We start from the raw sequence: 6,134 nt of genomic DNA, 5'->3' as shown, positions 1-6,134 counted from the left end.
GATTTTAAAAACTAATAACTTAAAACCACACACACACAATACACACACACACACACACACACACACACACACACACACACATCTACAAAACAGTCTCCTTTCCTTATGAACTTTTTACAATGCAGTGTTATCATTAACCAGCCTTTTACTATTAACCTTAAGTGGTCAATTGAAACCAATAATTCTGAGACTGAGACCATTCTTCCACCACTGATTAAAATCCATTTATGCCTAGTGTTCCATTATTGAAACACTAAGCATGTGAAAGTTATATCCTACTGCTCAAGGTCATCGCCAAGGTCTGAGTGCAAAAATTCAAAAAAATTCAACCTCAGGCATAAAGAGTTAAGACTGGCATGGCAGGCATAAGGGGTAATATTCATTTAACCTTCCAAGCTTCCTGCGCAGGCTTGGTGACCTTGCCAGCTCCAGCAGCCTTCTTGTCCCCTGCTTTGATGACACCCAGAGCAAATGTCTTATATCACAAACAACAAAACAGCCCAGAGGAGTAGTGTGAGAGAAGCTCTCAACACGCATAGGCTTGCCAGGAACTATGCCAAAAATGGCAGTATCACCAGACTTCAGGAATTTAGGGTCATCTTCCAGCTCCTTACCAAAATGGTGATCCATCTTGTCCTTCAGTTCAACAAACTTGCAAGCAATGTGAGTTGTGTGTTAATCCATTACAGAAGCATAGCCAACACTGATTTGGCCTGGATGGTTCAGGACAGTCACCCGGGCAGTAAAGCCAGCTTCTCCCATTAGTGGGTCATTTTTGCCGTTACCAGCAATGTTGCTACAAAAAACATCTTTGACATTTTTGACATTGAAGCTTACATTATCCCCAGGAAGAGCTTCACCCAAAGCTTCATGGTGTATTTCAACAGATCTGCCTTTAGTTGGAATGTTGACTGGAGCAAAGGTGGCCACCATGCCAGCTTTGAGAAACCCAGTCTCCACTCAGCCCACAGACAGTATCAGTACCACCAATTCTGTAGACATCCTGGAGTGGCAGATGAAAGGAACTGTCAGTTGGACAAGTTGGTGGTAGGATGCAGTCCAGAGCTTCAAGCAGCGTGGTTCCACTGGGATTGCCATCTTTACGGGTGACTTTCCATCCCTTGAACCAAGGCCTGTGAGCACTTGGCTTCAGCATGCTGTCACCATTCCAACCAGAAATAGACACAAATGCTACTGTGTCAAGGTTGTAGCCAATTTTCTTAAGGAGAGTACTGATTTCCTTAACTATCTCCTTGTATTTCTTCTGACTGTAGAGTGGCTCAGTGGAATCTATTTTGCTAACACCAAGGATTAGTTGTTTCATATCCAGTGTGTAAGCCAGGAGGGCATGCTCCTGGGTCTGCCCATTCTTAGAGATACTGGCTTCAAATTCACCACCACCACCAGCAACAATCAGCACAGCACACCCAGCCTAAGATGTGCCTGTAACCACATTTTTTATAAAGTCTCTGTGTCGTGGGGCATCAATGATAGTCATGTAGCACTTGCTGGTTTCAAATTTCCATAGGGAGATATCAATGATGACACCATGTTCAGGCTCAGCTTTTAGTTTATCCAAGACCCAGCCACATTTGAAGGAGCTTTTTCCCTCTCAGCAGCCTCCTCCTCAAATCTTTTGATGATTCTTTTGCCGATACCACCACATATATAGATCAGATGGCCAGTAGTGGTGGATTTGCCTGAACCTATGTGTCCAGTGACGACAATGTTGATGGAAGTCTTCTCTTTTCTCATTTTGGCTTTTAGGCGTGTTTTTCATGATACCTGTGCTCTGGCAGCAACTCCATCATGAAAATGCACAAACTTTATTGTAATGGATGCTTTCCAGCTTTCTCTTGGCACTAATATTAAAGATGTATCCCGTTTCTGTGTTCTAGTCCACTTAATAAATTCTGAATCTCTCATCCTTATAACTTTTAAATATCTATCTCCCAAGTCACTGTCACCTGTGAATACCATAAGTATTTTTCTTCTAAAGACTTTTAATGACTTCTTGCAAAGCATCATTTACTCTAGTTCCCTCTTAGGACCCTAGGGCTGACTACCTAAATAGTATAATGTTGAGCTCTTGGCTATCTCCTCCTTCTACCCACATATATTCCATTCCACAGGTTACAGTCCTTCCTAAAAGACAGAAAATATTTTGTTTCATATAATATATACAGTACATCAAATTGAAAGAGCATTCATGGGCTTCTGAGTCCTAGTCCTTGCTAAATGTCTTTGGGGAAATATTCTAAAAACCCTGAGCCTCAGTTTTTTGTTTTATTTGTTTTTCAAGATGGAGTCTCACTCTGTCATCCAGGTTAGAGTGCAATGCTGTGATCTCAGCTCACTGCACCCTCCACCTTCTGGGTTCCAGTGATTCTCCCACCTCAGCCTCCCAAGTAGCTGGAATTACAGGTGTCTGCCCCATACCCAGCTAATTTTTGTATTTTTGGTAGAGATAGGGTTTCACCATGTTGGCCAGGCTGGTCTCAAACTCTTGACCTCAGGCAATCCACCCACCTCAGCCTTCCAAAGTGCTGAGATTGCATCGGGGGTTCAGTGGTAGAATTCGTGCCTGCCAAAGTCGTGGGATTACAAGCGTGAGCCACCTCGCCCAGCCTTCAGTTTCTTTATACATAAAAATGGGTAAAATATGATCTACCTACCTCATAGAATTGTTGTAAAGATTTAAGGAAATAACATTTGTAAAACCTAATACAGAGAAGCCACTCAAATATTGTTTATTATCATCAATTATATTCTACCTAAAGCCAGGCAAGTAACACAGCAGTTATTTTCACATTGCTATTCTAATTAACATTCTTTCACAAAGGCCAGCAGGTATGGGAGCTAGCCCTGGCCTTCTAACCTCTGGAATTCAGTAGTGGAATTCCATCTAAAGTCTAGAATAAAATTAAACATGATGGGTTTCATCTTTACTCTCTTTCATATCTATCAGCCACTGCCAACAGCCATCATGATCTCTGCTTCCAAAACACTTCAGAACTGATCAAGCAAATTCCTGCTGCATTGGAGGTGAAATTTCCTGGGATGTGAGGTTCAAACACAGGACTGTGGCATGCTAGGGCGACCCCCTAGATAGTACCACAGCAACTGCAATAGGTACAGAAAATAGTAACCGAGGAAGTAGGAGAGGTGTGTTTCTGTTTTCATGTGCCTCTCTTTTCTCTTACAGAAATATTGACAAAGAGAAAAGAAGCAGTTTGTCAGCCAAGCAGAGCTTGTGCTGAACAGAACACTTGACCATGGCTGCTTCCAGGTCTCTCATGCTCTCTGCACAGCTAAGGCAAAGACTTTCAGATGGAGGATCAGGGTAGGGAGAAAGGAAAAAGGGGGGAGAAGGTGGGGGTAGGACAGAGATTGATTTCTTTAGCCTAATGTGTTTTATTCCTTTTCTGAGAATAAATAGAAGACTAAACTCCTGTCAGAGCTGTTGATCCAGGACCCCTGGTCACTCTATTTTAAAATCAAAGTATTTCCAAACAAAACTTCCTTAATGAGCACCTGGAAGTAGGAATGAGGAGGACTGTTTGAGTGATTTTCTTTTCAAGCGGAGTCCTTTCTTTTCTGAATGCTACAGACTCAATGACAATAACTATCTGTGGAATAAGTTGAATGAATTCATGTCTTTCTTATTTTTCTCTAAGAAACCTTTCAGAATCTTACACTCCAATTAACCAAGGCATCTCTTCTTTTGCTCTGTTCATCCTTGACACACAAACACCACAAGTGCAGCTCCACCTTTATTGTCAAAGGTGAAATAATCACACAGCATGCTTTTTGGCCAAAACTTTGATGCCACATGTAGAAATCACATAGACGGCAAAGATTTGAGTTTTAGGGATTTCGGAGATGGTGTGGATGGAGGAAGGGGAGGAAGGAGATGGCTGTTGATAGTATAATAACATTTAGAAAACAGGCTTTCCAATCAGAAAAGCATGTGTTCAGATCCCAGCTCTTCCAATTACTGTCTCTTCAACAGAAATAACATAAATAGTGGTGGCTGATGCCTGTAATCCCAGCATTTTGGGAAGCCAAGGTAGGTGGATCACTGGAGGTCAGGAGTTCGAGACCAGCCTTGCCAACATAGTGGAAGCATGTCTTTACTAAAAAATATAAAAACTAGCCAGGGGTAGTGGCAGGCACCTGTAATCCCAACTACTTGGGAGTCTGAGGCAAGAGAATCACTTGAACCCAGAAGGCGGAGGTTACAGTGAGTCAAAATAGCACCGCTGTACTCTAGCCTCGGTGACAAGCAAAAAAAAAAAAAACTATAAAGAAGCTATTCAATTCTCTTACCTTCATTTCCTCATCTGTAAAACAGAGGAAAGAGCAGTGATCAGTAGTTCTGTGGTGATTAAATAAGCAGAAAACCCTTAGAAACATGGTCAATAAAAGGCAGCTAGCATTAACATAGTTGTTGTTATTATTAAATACAATTTATAAAAATAAAAAAGGCCTATAAACATGAAAACAATCTTAGACATAAAAGAAAAGCAATTCAATGAAAGAAGGAAAGAGAACAGAGAGCAAGAGAGAAACAGAAAGAGGGAGGGTGCACAGAGAAGAAGGACAGGTCAAGATGAGGGGACAGGTCTGGTGATACAAGGAGGGCACCTCCAGGAAAGCTCTATACTTGGGGACTCTATGCTGCAGGTCCTGGGAAAAACAGCAAAAAGGGGAACATGTTTTTGCAACGACATCTAAGATATGCAGACTTCTCTGTGCCTATTAATGCTGTTTCCTTCCCTTCTATCAATTTGAACACTCAACTTTAAATAACTTTCTCAATTTTGGAGGCTCAAGATTTCTCCCTTTAGGAAATAAATTAAGTCTCAAATAATCAATATGTCCACAACTCCTCACTCCTGCCCCACCACCCTTATCCACAACTGCTGTTTCCCAGCCTCTACCCTCTACTTTCCAAGGAAGTGGTGAGGGAAATGATTGAAATCACTTTTCCCATTCTTTTCTTGCCATCAGAAAAGGTTGCAGTGATAAAGATATATAGGGAAAAAATTAAAAGCCCATTCAAAGCTGCGCCCTACAGAGGAAACTGGCAGGGAGAAAGTGATCAAACAACTCAAAAATATCTGCAAGATACTGTAGCCTATTTGAAGATTACAGTTATTTAAATTCAGTGTTATTGTTACAGAAATAGAGCAAAGAGACTGTGTTGCTTTGTAAGAAATTTCCATCTCCAAAATCATGTTTATAAACCTGGAAGAAAGAAATAATATGTTTTAAGAGTAAAAGCACTGAGCCTTTTCAAATCCCTCCTTCCTTTATTAATGACATCGTGTTTCTTTGTTCTGGAGTCTCCCAGGATGATGCAGGAGAAAATGTTTCAGGTTAGCTTTGACAATCAAACTTTTTTCTTTATATTTGCATGCTTGGAACTTTCTTGTTAGATATATTTCTACTAAAAGCAAGAAGCTGGGAAGCTGTTTTAATCTTGGACAGTTTTATTCTTTCCCAGTGCCCCCCCTTATTATCTCTACCAAGCACTTCAGCATTCTCTCTGTTAAAACTCAGTCTGCCACTTTAGAGGTTAAAGATTAACATGTCTGTGCCTTTAATTGTAATCTAGATTCTGGAATTAAATTAGATGTAATGGGAAGAATAGAATTAGGATGACTAGGCTCTAGTCCCAGGACTGCCAATAACTAGTGGTGTGACCTTGGGAAAGCCTTCAGTTTCTTTGGAAATCCATCTATAAAGTAAGATGGTTGGAAGTGACAATCTCTAACTATCTTGTGGCTCTAAAATCCTATGTTCTTATGGACAAGGAACTCTCAAACTTAAAAGCTAACTGGTTCCTGACAGCAATTTTCTCAGCTAGTTAATTCAAGACAAGAACTTGGTACGATATTTTTCTTCAACCCACAACTGTCTTTTGGAAAAATAACAGCAGAAAGAAGAAGAGGATCCCACTCTAGCTAGCAGTAAGCAGTCAGCCTTGGGAAAGACAGCCATGGGAGCAAAGGGAGCAATGAGGAAAATTACTGAAATAATTTCTTTGTCCAGTCTCTTTTCTCCATTGGAAAAGTTGCTGTGACAAGGGAATATGAAAACATTAACAAGGCCATGCAAAGCTGAGTCAG

The 6,134-nt window shown here is 40.9% G+C and overlaps 1 pseudogene; it reads right to left on the bottom strand.

Moving 5' to 3' along the window:
- Positions 1-379: 379 nt before the first annotated feature.
- Positions 380-1,755, bottom strand: LOC108301406 (annotated as a pseudogene).
- Positions 1,756-6,134: the final 4,379 nt, after the last annotated feature.

The sequence above is a fragment of the Cebus imitator genome, unplaced genomic scaffold (assembly GCF_001604975.1).
Source record: "Cebus imitator isolate Cc_AM_T3 unplaced genomic scaffold, Cebus_imitator-1.0 Scaffold34, whole genome shotgun sequence".
In the NCBI taxonomy this organism is placed as follows: domain Eukaryota; kingdom Metazoa; phylum Chordata; class Mammalia; order Primates; family Cebidae; genus Cebus; species Cebus imitator.
The sequence above is the reverse complement of the archived record's forward strand: the minus strand, read 5'-3'. Positions and strand labels throughout refer to the sequence as shown.